Raw genomic sequence first — 12,404 nt, 5'->3', positions numbered from 1 at the left:
ACTTCTACTCAATTTTTCCAGGTATCTAAATTTTATGGGTGGATTCTAGACTCAGCCAGGAGGGATCCCAGTGCTTGAAAATTATTTGAACCTAAGTATAATAGAATAGGATGGTATGAATTATGGACAAAACTCTCTTTCAGTATCCAGAAGGCTGGTCCCTTGGCAAAATATTAGAAGGTTGTGATTAAAATCAGAATTGAACATGCTTAGGTCATATTTTTCAAGGCACCAACAAAAGAAAATATGTTAAGCAGGAAAATGGTTTTAGGGGCTCAGACACAGAATTCTAAAAATAAGTGTAAAGTATTAAATATGATATTGATATGCACAGTCTGAGTCATAATTGGATTTATAGATTTGTAACATACTCGGTCTTCCTTCTTGGCTATATTTTATACAGGCCCACACTATGCTAACTGAACACCTACCTATTGACGCGTCAGGCCAGGGAAAGTCTCTGTGAAAATCCTGAAGAATAATGTTAAATAATGTATCCTTGACAGACAATGCAAGAAGTTAGCAGCAGCAGCCAACAGAGCAATTGGATCTGTATCCAGTAGTATACCTTTAAGGTAGTTTCCAATCATGTGGTTTTATCATCTCAGGAAATGAGATGGCTTTCTGAGCAAACTGTCCATGGGCCAAATGGATGAAACTCCAAACTTCTAAACAATAGCAATGTCTAAAAACTGTGTTGGCTGAGATTCAGAACCCTCCAATTCTTGATCAGACCAGCACTGCTGCAGGCTCATGAGGAAGGTTCTGACAGTGGCTGTTGATCAGTCCAATGTACACTCTCATTGTTGAGCTTTGACCCTTGGTGAGCTAGACTAAGACACAGGAGTTCCTTTGGCTCTCTGGCTGAAGGCCTAGGCTATCCAGGGTTTGTACCACCTTAGAACTTTTTGCCATTTTGGAACTTGGTTCCAGGCCCATGTGCTCAACCTTTTTAGCACTCTCATAGTGAGGAAAAGCCAAAAAAAAAAAAATCTAACCCACGGGCTATAACACAATAAAACAAGCCATTTTTATCTAATGTGTATTCCATTTTTAAAGAAACTTGTCTATCTTTAGGGCTTCTTGGAAGGTTTTTTTATTTTGTTTTGATTTTTTTTTTTTTTTTTTTGCCAAGTAAATGTCAACTCTAAGGTTGGTTGTGATTACTGTTACACTGGGGAATCTGCAGGAGGCCCTGCAAGCCATTCTTCACTGTTCTTTGTGAGTCAGTTACTGCCAGCATGGTCAGAATTCTCCCCTTTCCCTCGACTCCTTCCCATTTTTGGTGGACAGAGATGTTGGTGGCAATTGTGGCGCTGTCCTACCTGAGTTCTGCGGAACCACTGTTGAGAATTCTACTTGAGGTAACACAAGTCTGGAGAGCCAGAGGGCCAGCCTCAGCAGAGGCTGTGAGCCAGTTTTAATTAGATTTTAAAAGGAGACACAACACAAACACAATCCCAAAGGGCCAGTGACCAAAACCAGCTCTGGCTGAAGAACCAACACACTGAGGCCAGACAGAGCTCAACTCAGAGTACCAGCTTGTTGAGAACAAGAGGCAGGATCCCATGCAACTGTTGCATGTAGTTTGGGGCATCTGTGGCTGACCTTTGTTACTTTCTGTGTGTGGGGAGATTGAACTTGCTTAAAACCTCCGTGACAATATGGAGCAGGGCTGCTACTGTGCAATTTGTTTGAAGGTCAGGAGGAATAGAGTAGGTTTTAAAAAAGGATAACAATAGCTACACCTATTTAGAGCTTACCATGTGACAAATATTATTGTAAGCAATTATTACATATATACACCTTACTTAATCTTCACAACAACCCTCTGAAGCTGGTATTATTAGTGTTCCTAATTTACAGATTCATCCCGAGGCCTATTCAGTCTAAGGCCCCTGAGAGTGTACTCTTAACTACGTTGCTGTATTGCCTCTCTTTCATTGCCAAGGCAATGGAGAGCTGTGATAACTCAGAGAATGGGTATTTATCAGTTGACTTTGGCACTCGGTTGTAGGTGACTTTATCAGGTGGCTCTGGATAGACTGACTGGACCATGCCCCTCAAAATCTTCACTGCAAAGAAGTGATTGCTAAGTAGTTAGAATGAGTCTGTCAGTCATTTACAAAATGCTCTTTCTGGTTAGTTAGGTTGCTGAGCAGAGCACAGAGGACTGGTCCAATTAGATCACTGGAGGGATTGCCTTGTGTACCCACATCAAGTCCTTAACGTCTGAACTACTCTCTGGTTCACTTAAGGAGAATATCTCTGTCATATTCATTCATTCATTCATTCATTCATTCATTCATTCATTCATTCACTGAGATGTATCAAGCCTCACTTTATGTCAAGCTCTATCCAAGATGCTGGCGATGAGAAATGGAAAGATGTGGCTCCTGCCCTCCTGTAACTTAAATAGAGGTGAGGAATGTGCCATCAGACAAGAGGATGATTCCGTCAAATATGTGTTCACAAACCCGAGTGAGATCACCAGGGAAGTGGCATAGCCAGCTTCACGGGGCAGTCAAAGAAGCCTTCTCAGAAGAGGTAGCATTTGAACTGAGGCTTGGAGATGAATGAGTTTGTCAGGCACACAAGCAGGGAGGACTGTTCCAGGGAGAGCATGTGTAAAGGCGGGGAGCCAGCCCAGAGCTCAACATGTTCAGAGAACTCTAAGTGGTTCAATATTGCTGGCTTGCAAAGAGCAAGGCAGGAAGTGACAGATGAGACTTGACATTTCGGCAATGGCCAGATCTCGAAGTTCTTTGTATGCCAAGTAAAGGCGTTTACAGTTTATTCTGTAGATACTAGGGAAGCATTTTAAGGGCTTTAAGCCAAGTTTTCTTGGTTAGATTTTTCATATTGGAACTATCAGTTTGGCAGCAAGCATAGAAGATGGATTGAAGGGAGCTGATAGCAGAGGCAGGGGGCCAATAGGAGTGTGAGGCTGCCTGACTTTGGGGAGTTTCTTGGCCTTGGAAATAGCAATAGTCTTGTGCTTCTCCAGTGGGTCTGGGTCAGACCTCATGGAATTGTGGAGTTCAGTTCTGGGTGAGATCAGGAGGGAGACACAACGAGAGAGTGGTGACTCAGTCGGAAGCAAGGGTGTACAGTGTAATAGGTAGAGTTTCAAATTTGATCCAAATGTATTTGTAGTGTGGAAAGTCTTCTCAGCCATCCACAGACATTTGGATGACAGCAATATCATCCTCCAGTGCAAGCTTTCACTTTAGTAGCACTGCCATTTTCATCATGATGCCATAGACTCTAGTTAGAAGCCAAACGGATTCATAATTCAGTTATGTTTTTAACGTCAACAAGTCAACTCCTTTGGATTGTGTTCAAGTGGAAATTATAAATAAGATCTACATTGTAGGGAGTGAGCTTGTGTTGTGTGTATTAGTGTGAAATGTACTCTTACTTATTTCAGAGAATGATCAGATTACCTGTAGTTTTGTAATATTTCTGCCGTAGCTTCCCTGAGTTGGTCGACAGATTTATTCCTATCCTCCCATAGAGCATTTTTTCATATAGAACCACCCACAATGTATACTCACACACATCTCAAAAGTACATTCATACATATAAAAGATGAAATGTTGTTTCTGGGATTGTCTGCCTTCTCTGAAAGGTAAAAACTCATAACTTAAAACTCATCTCCTTCAATCAGTTTTCCAAAAAACTTAAAACATAAGGCTTATTTTCATGCTGATTCCATTCTGTTCACATTTGTGTTGTATTTTTTACTTGCCATCTTACAACAGTACTTCTACCAGAAGTGTCAGTATTAAAATAAGCACTATCAATAAATGCACTTAAAAGGTGCTGGACCCTGGCCAACTTTTTTTTTTTTTTTTAACGTGCGTCATTCCATCACCATCTAACCTGCATCTAAATTGGCCCCCAACTCACTGGTACTTTAGTGGTGATACTATTAATTGGAAGATTTCTTTGAAGCAGTTTGCATTGTCTTGATGTTTCTGCCATTGGGTTCTGTGTGTCTGTGGCCATGTGCATGGGTCACATGAGAACTTCCGTGATCTAGACAGCTGCCAGGTTCTGTTTTCATGTTGCTGATTACACACTCAGGCATCCCGCTCAATGAAACAGGCCCATCTGCAACGAGGTGAGCAAAATGGGAAACATATCAGATGGCTGGGTGCCAGGAAGCTGAGATGTACATTCCAGTAAGCTAATGTCTCACATACGGCCTTGTGTTGACTGTCACAACTCATGAACCTTGATTGAGATCACCTGGTACCAGTTTCTCCTGAAGGTTGTACATCATTCATTGTCTTCAAAGCTAACTGCAACTTGTGGTAATTTTGCAATGTAATTACTTCGGAACACTGAGACATACACATACACCAGTGCAGGGTGGGGAGAATGATCCCTTTGTTAGGTAATGGAAATGATGTTATTCTGATGTGTAGTGACCATGAGGGAATTGTAAGTAGAAGTTTTGGAGTTTGACTGCCTGGAGGGTTCAGATTCCAACTTGAGCTTGAGCTATGTGACCTTGAGCAAAAGTTGTTTAAGGTTTTTATCCCTTGGTTTATTCATCCATTAAAAAAAGGAAGAAAAGAAAAGAAAAAAAATAACAGGTAGATTAGATCCTCTCTAGTAGGTTATTCTGAAGCATTTAATAGATATTTCCTCTTATTACTCAACTACCAGTGTTTGCTTATGCTTTGATCTGCAGTGAACACTGGTGCTGTTTCGTTCGCACAGGCTAACTAATTACCTGGGTTATCACAGATCATGAAGGTGGAAAAGCTTTCTTCCAAGGGTGCTTGAACTCTGACTAAGGGAGCATCTTCCCCTGCCTCAGACAAGCCTCAAAACCCTACCCAAAGCAATTCTACTCATTTGTGCTTGTGACAAGTACAGTGGATGCTAATGGAAAACACGTAAAATATCAGGACCTCTCTTGAAGCACTTTGTAGATATGCAATTAACTGGTTTTTATCTTATAAAGTCATCATAAAGTACAACTTGAAAATGTGAAAAAAAAGAACATATAAACACTAAATAATTATTCCCAGGACAGACATTTTCTTCAGAGCTGCCAGCAGATCTTGAGGAATTTATCTATTCACTAAAGAATGCCTTTACATGTGAACTAATTTCAGACAGACATAACTCAATTCAGATGATGGAAACAACGTAAAAATTTTCCTGGGGCACTTGAGTAAAGGGGATTTAAACTTTGTTTTCAGATATTGTGAACTGTGTTGCAGTTATTTTTCTATTCCTCATTTCACTTACGGTGTTTTCTCAGAATTTGAATAGCTGTCCTCGAAGAAAGCAAAAATTCAAATTTTACATGACAGTGCTGCACAAACTCTTTATATGTGTTTCAAAAATTAAAACCGGTGTGTGAATATATGCCTCTGATTAGAGTAAACTAGTGCTAATGATCACAGAGCGAAAGGCACTAGGTCTCCCTCGACCCCATCAGCCACGTGCACGCCACAGAGGTAGTAACTGTTAGAAACGTGGACTCTTTCATTTTATATTTCTTTTCTACTTTCTCTACTACATGAATTTGGTCATTTGTCTCTAGTCTGAAGTGTTCAGGTTTATTTCCATTAATGGAGTGAGCAGCAGTTAGTTCAAGTTTCTTATTATCTCTGCCGTTCTGTGATTTTTACCATCTTTTCACTACTAATATTTTTGTATTTTCTCCGTTTTGTTTTGTGTTTCTGCTTCATCAAACATGTCAGAAATTTGTTTACTTTAGTGTCCTTTCCAAAGAACAAAATCTGAGAATGAGCAATCTTCTTTTTTTGGGGGGTTGAGGGAGTGGTAAGCAGGTTTTCTCTGTTAGTAATAACAATAATAATAATGGAGTTAGAGACATGACTGGAGGCTAAATGAGATGTTGTATATAATGACTTGCATGAAGTGAGCACTTAGCAAAGCCTAATAAAAGGCTCCTTTTATTATTAGTATTATATGGCTGAATTTATTCATGCCTTATAATTTCAACATTCAGCTAATATAGTACTTTAGAGTTTATAAAGCCCTTTCACATATTTATTGCACAGTAGCCTTCTGCTCTGAACTGAATGTTTGTTTCCCCCATCACCAAATTCATATGTTAAAACTCTAAGCCTCAGTGCGCCAATGTGATTGCATTTGGAGCTGGGGCCTTTGGGTAGTAATTGGGTCATGAGAGTGGAGCCCTCCTGATGGAATTAGTGCCCTTGTTAGAAAAGACACCAGAGAGCTTGCTTCCTCTCTTTCTCCCACATGAGGAAACGAGAAAGTACAATATTCCTATAAAACATCATTCTCTGCATTCGACCTTTTCTAGGAAATCCTCAGTAATACATAGCACAGAGAGTGCCTGAGGTGGTCCACCAGGGTCCGTCAGAACCGCAGGTGAATGAAGTAGTCAGGCTCATCGTGCAGTGAGGCCGAGTTAGGCATAGAGGATCTGGGGTCATATCAGCAGGATGACTCCTCAGGAACAGCCCCTGCTGCTCTGTGTTTGCTCTCCTGTCCCGCCTACCCACATGCACTCACTGCATGCCCCCTTTCCTGGGCCAAGAGGTAGTGACTGACTGTTTCTCACGATGAACCCTCGCTGCTCTCAGAAATATTGGTCCCAGGGTGAATGAAAGAGCAAGTGAGAGGTCAAGAGTGACTACAAGGGGAAGGAGGAAGAAGAGAGGAGGAAGAGAGTGAAAAAAGCAAAGATGGTCTCTCAGAAAGAGTCTCACAGCCGGCACCCTACAGGAAAGGGGCTGTGATTCCCATCTGAGAACTGGAGAAGCTGAATAGGGCAGGAAACGGATCGCCCGCTCAGACCCACTAACTCAAGCTTTCTTGCCCTTTGTACTAAGTCCTGCTTTTCTCCCCATGATGTATGGGGGTACCTAAAATGTCAGATGGATCGTGGATCTCTTTCAACTACCAACCATTCCGCAGAGAAAACAGCTCTGGTGGACCCATCATGGATGTTTCGATAGCAAAAGGCTTTACTTGGAAAAAAATAGTTTCGTGTTATGTCATTTTACAAGTAAAACTAGTTCGTTGAACAACAACACTGTATGGTTAAATAATGTTAGAGAGATTGTCTACAACATAAAACCATAAACTTCATGACTTATCTGTTCCTTTTGCATATATGCAAATATAACTTTTCTACGTTTAAGCTATAACATTTTTCTTAATTGTGCATCAGGGCAATTGTAAACTCTGATACTTCATCCTGTGTGTAATTGAGGTCAGCCTCTGCAGGAAACTGGGACATCTCAATTACATAATCCCAGTTCAGTCCACACCAGCCTTAAGATTTACAGCTTCAATCTTGTTCTGTATTGCCCATTTCTAAAATAAGAAATATCATATGTACTTGTCTTATGTGAACTTTGATGATTATTTTCATTAAAATAATTTTAGTGTTGATACAAAATAACATTGATGATTTCAAACAAAATATAATTCCTAAATAAAGCAAGCCATAAATCTTACATGAGATTATCTTTAGAAAACAACTATTTTGATCATATATTTTCTAGGAAGATGTTCACTTTTAATTCAAATGGTCAAGAAGTCTGAGTATCTTTTATTTCCTGGAGGGATGTATGTATTTGAAATCTGGCACAACCCACTGAATGTCAGTACATTACATATAGGGGGAAGAACAATGAAGAAAAAGAAAATATATGAAAATAGACAGATGAATTTGGAAAGCTTACTTGCCTTAGGGGAAAAGAGCCATGAAATTGCTGCTAGCACCCTTGAAAATACTGTGGCTGAGCCTCATTATACCACCTAGATTTCCAGCCTGTCACGTTCAATGAGGTCTGTGCAAGCCAGTGATGCTAGGACTGTCAGCATGATATTCTGTAATTTGGGATGGCTCCCACCCCTGCCATTTTATAATGCTTCCTGAAAAGGAGGGAGCCTTGCCAGATATTCTTTCTAACTCCATTTATTAAGAGAATTTTCAGATTTCAGTAAGAACAACCCTATGCTGTTGATATCCTGGGGCGTCCAGTCATTCTCAGCACCATTCTTTTTTTTTTTTTTTTTTAAATAACGGAGACCTCAGCAGGGAAACTGTATTTGATGCAACTTGGAAAAACTAGTTTTATATATAGTGCCTTCAAGTTCACCAGCTTAGTTCCAAGTTCTGCGTTCCGCCTGATCCATTTTCCTGGTTCTGTTATCTCCCTAGTGAGATTCTGATTGCCCATGCTGTGCCATTTTTTTGAGAGTTGGGAGAGCCTTGTTAGAGAAAGTATGTGTTTTCTAGAAGTGGGTCAGCAGCTGCCTTGGACTGTCTTATAAGCTCTTCATGAAACGCTGGGAATTCTGTGTCGTCGCAGAGGAGTGAGTTCCTTTTCTTCTCAAGGAGTGCTCATGAATGCAGGAGTGGGTGGAGCTGGTTTCCTTCTGACAGCCTGTCCCAGCCTTGGCTTGACTGCAAATCGCTGACCAGGGAACCCAGACCATTCAGTGACATGTCCACTGAAGCCTACAGAAGCCTGACGGGGAAATGAGGTCATTAGGGGAGGAAAGTGCCGTAGTTCTGCTCCCAGAGGAATTACTAGGTGACATTGCTGGAACCTTAAACCACAGGAATCACTGAGATGGAGAGAATTTAGAGAGCTGCTCGCCTAAAGAGGAAGAGGGTGTCACCTTCCTTCCTTCTTCTAACCTCCTCCCCAAACTGCTCACATCCACAGCCACCTGCCACCTACCACCCACTTCCCTTCAAGGGCCCTAGAGGTGGATTGTCTATCTTTAATGAAGTTAGAGGAACTTTTTTGTACATAGAGCTGGTTTCCTCACCTCTTATTTTGGCAGGGGTGATACATGTTTGGCATAGGGATAAACTGAGGTTTGCTTCTTTGAAGTGATGCTGATGGGATCATGGAAAGATGACGACAGAAGAAGGAGAGGGAAGATGAGAGAGCCTCAATACAGCACTCCAGTCATGGAGCCAAATCATTTCAGGAACTGTGTCTTCCTCTGCCTGCCTGTCCTCTCACTCAATGTGTGTCCTTGTTTTCTTGCCTCATACGAATATTCAGATGCTTTCAGTGCCCATAGCTCGTTTATTTTCCTAAATATCCAAGAAGAATTATTTCGGTTTACATTTTCCTCTTACTATCTCTTCTCTCACATCGTTAGGTTGTACTGTTACATTCCGAGGACTGTGCACTTGGTTGAGGTGTATTTTCTGGGAGTGTTGTTCCTCCTGCTTGATCTCAGAGAAGGTCTCTCATTTGCTTTGCTGAACTCTTGCTCCTCTCTCTCCCCTTCTCCTTCCAGTTTAGTACAAAGACTCTGCAATCTGCTTTCAGTCGTCACTGTTGACACATCAAAGAAATATGACTTCAATTTTTCAAAGAAAATATGAATCATGCAGTGTTCCCCGCACAGACAGTACCCTCCTCTGTTAGCTAGCCATACCATCTAAAATTCTGAGCTTCATTTCATACACAAGCAATGGTCAGATTATTGGGACTGTACAGAGCAGAGCGCCACACCACCAGGATATGAGCTCATCCTCTCTGAGAAACTAAGTGGGGTTGAGCTGGGTCAGTGTTTGGAGGAACACATTTCCGATGAAAACCAAGAGAATCTCAGGAAGGGACAACAATCCCTCATTCTGAACAAGGGCCTCCTTCTGTAATGAGAACACTTCAGTTGAAAATTAAAAGGCAAAGATAGGCTTATTATTGTCACATAACAACCACTTAATTGAAAATAAATTCCCATTTTATAAGATTATCAAACCAAAGAAACATCAACTAAATTGCATGGAAAGAAGTTTCATTCATAGTTCACTTCTGTGTGAGGGACACAAAGTAAATAAACAGAAATAAGATTTTTGTTTCCAAATTAGCATTCCTCCAGTACATGGTGTAGTCAGAACAGTTTCAGCTTGTTTTCTGTATGTAGCATACTTTGCGTGGAGAGTTGGTTTTTCTAATGATGCCCCTGTCATTGTAAGACCTTGAATATCTTTGTGCCTATTTCCAAAGACTTACAGTAAAACTCAGAATACTTGTGAATCCAAATTAACTGTTCAACTATTGTGGCAGGACCCAGGAACCAGAGTATTTGCTGAATCAAAGCATGCCATTCTGTAGCTACTCAAGTAGAAAGGAATTTATTGTATGGTGGTGATGAGACAAAGGAAGGAGATAGGAGGTGGCAAAAAAAAAAAAAAAAAATCAAAAGCAACTCATAAGCCTGAATCCTATCGTTACACCCGCTGCCCACTGAAGGTTCCTGTAAATATCATTTGGATTCAGTTCTCTCTATCTCTCATTACTCATAACGTGTCCCTTTAAGGCTTGTTATCCGACCCACTGCAAGGGGGATGTATTCTAAAGCTGAGGGAATTATTTCCCTTAAGTTGTGCAGGTCGGCGGGTGAATTTACAGTTGCAGGCATCCAGGAATGTACCAGTGACAGCAGGATTCCTGCAAGTTCATTTCAGCTGCCAAAGAAATGACTCTGCTGAATACTGATTCTGTTCTGCTTCAGGTGTTGCCTTTGGAGGCCGTTACCACCGACAAACACATGCAGACTCATCCTCCTCCATCCCACACAGCAACTGTGCATTCACCCAAATAAAGTCAGGCAACTACATTTTCTGGAATCGACTCTGGGCAGAGAACTATTCTAGATTGTGTGTGTGTCCCAGTGGTGGAGGATAGAGAATGACTACACCAAAAACAGAGAACACGTTTGAGTAACCTAAAGATATTAATGGTTTTATAAGAAACATAAAATGAAAATTAAAACCACTAGTACATACAATAAAATCGGCAATGAAATTTATGCATACACAATTGAACTGGTACTGTGAAGGCATTCATCCCAGTATGTTCTTATGGAGAGAAGGAAAATGAAGGAGAAATTAAAGGATGACATGGAGAAGACAGTAGTAGCATGGCTGGTCTCATGACTCTCAAAAAAGATGATAGAGAAGCTAATTTTTTTTCTAGTCTTGCAGGAGAAATATGAAGTCAGTGTATTTAAGGCAACTGGATGCCATAGGGAAGCATGTCTGAAATTGTCATTCTTAAAATCCATGCAGTGTTCACAGGTGTTTCTTATATTCTTTGAAAAATAGATTCTGTTTTCAGAAAGCAAAAAGCAATATCTCCTCTTAGAGTCTTAGAGATTAATTAACAAAGGGCATCAACATCTTAAGGGTCCTGAAAATTCCTTTGGTAAAACATCTCTCTGTTTTTAGTTGCAGTCTCATATTTTTCAAACTTACTTCACCAGGAGGCTTCAGATGTCTGTGTGTGTCTGTGTGTGTGTACTAGGAGTATTGCTCTAAGAGTCTTCTGTGACACATGGTTGGAGAAGCAAATTGAATGGAATCATCAAAGAGGAAGAGGTTGGCATTTTTGTCTTCCTTGCTAGTAGGATCATGGAAATGCTTTTTCCTATTGGTTCAAGAGTTTACAAGTTTCTACCTAATCACTCTATCTTTAAATATATATGTATATATTTATACACATACACACATATACATATACACACATATATTTCCTTTAATGAGCCTAGTTGATGGCATTACTTGCTTTCAAAAATATTTAGGACCCAATTACATTGATCAAACAGTCTCCTAAAATCTTTTAAATATATTTGCCACTCTTTGCACTCATCAAAGGGAAGGCAGTAATAAAAGATACACTATGTTGTCTAGAAACATTGTACATTGAGGAACCTGAAATCAGGAACACAAGGGATCATGTTTTGAAGAACTCCTACAGTGCAGTTACAGCAAAAAGCCTGATCGTGTTTTTAATGCATTCGCTATGGCACATCAAGAGAAAGGTGGTAGAAATTATTTTGTTCATTTTGGATTAACATCAAAATAAATTACTTCCTTATTTGTCACAGATTTAATAGTATGTGTTCAGTTGCCTCTAGCCTAAATATATGGAGAGAGATCCTGATATTAACCAGTTTAGGAACTGTAGACTGGAGACAAAAGTCACAAATGACATTTATCATCAGACTGTAGGAGTCATCAGGCATTTCTCTAGCCCAGAATACATAACATCCTGTATAAAAAGAGAAGCAATTATTCTCATGAATCAAGAGCAGGTTCTCTTTGGAATTTCAGGTAACATGAACCTGAACTTTTTGGTTAGGTCCTGGATAGAATTCAGTCGAAAAATTGTATAAGTAAGAGAACTAGTTTCATGCTCATGATATTTTAAGAATTAAGGAGAATTGAAATGACCAGACTCAATGTAACTCTTTTTCAGAAGTGTTAAGCTAATTGCTTTTAGGACTATCAATGGATTATGCATGTTTCTCCTTGTTTTGGAATATTTAATGATAAGTGGTTGGTAATGGGGATTTTGTTATGAAATCTCAAAGTTAAATGATTTATAAAGGGGGCAAAATTT

Source organism: Camelus dromedarius, chromosome 4, assembly GCF_036321535.1.
Source record: "Camelus dromedarius isolate mCamDro1 chromosome 4, mCamDro1.pat, whole genome shotgun sequence".
NCBI classification, from domain to species: domain Eukaryota; kingdom Metazoa; phylum Chordata; class Mammalia; order Artiodactyla; family Camelidae; genus Camelus; species Camelus dromedarius.
The sequence above is the reverse complement of the archived record's forward strand: the minus strand, read 5'-3'. Positions refer to the sequence as shown.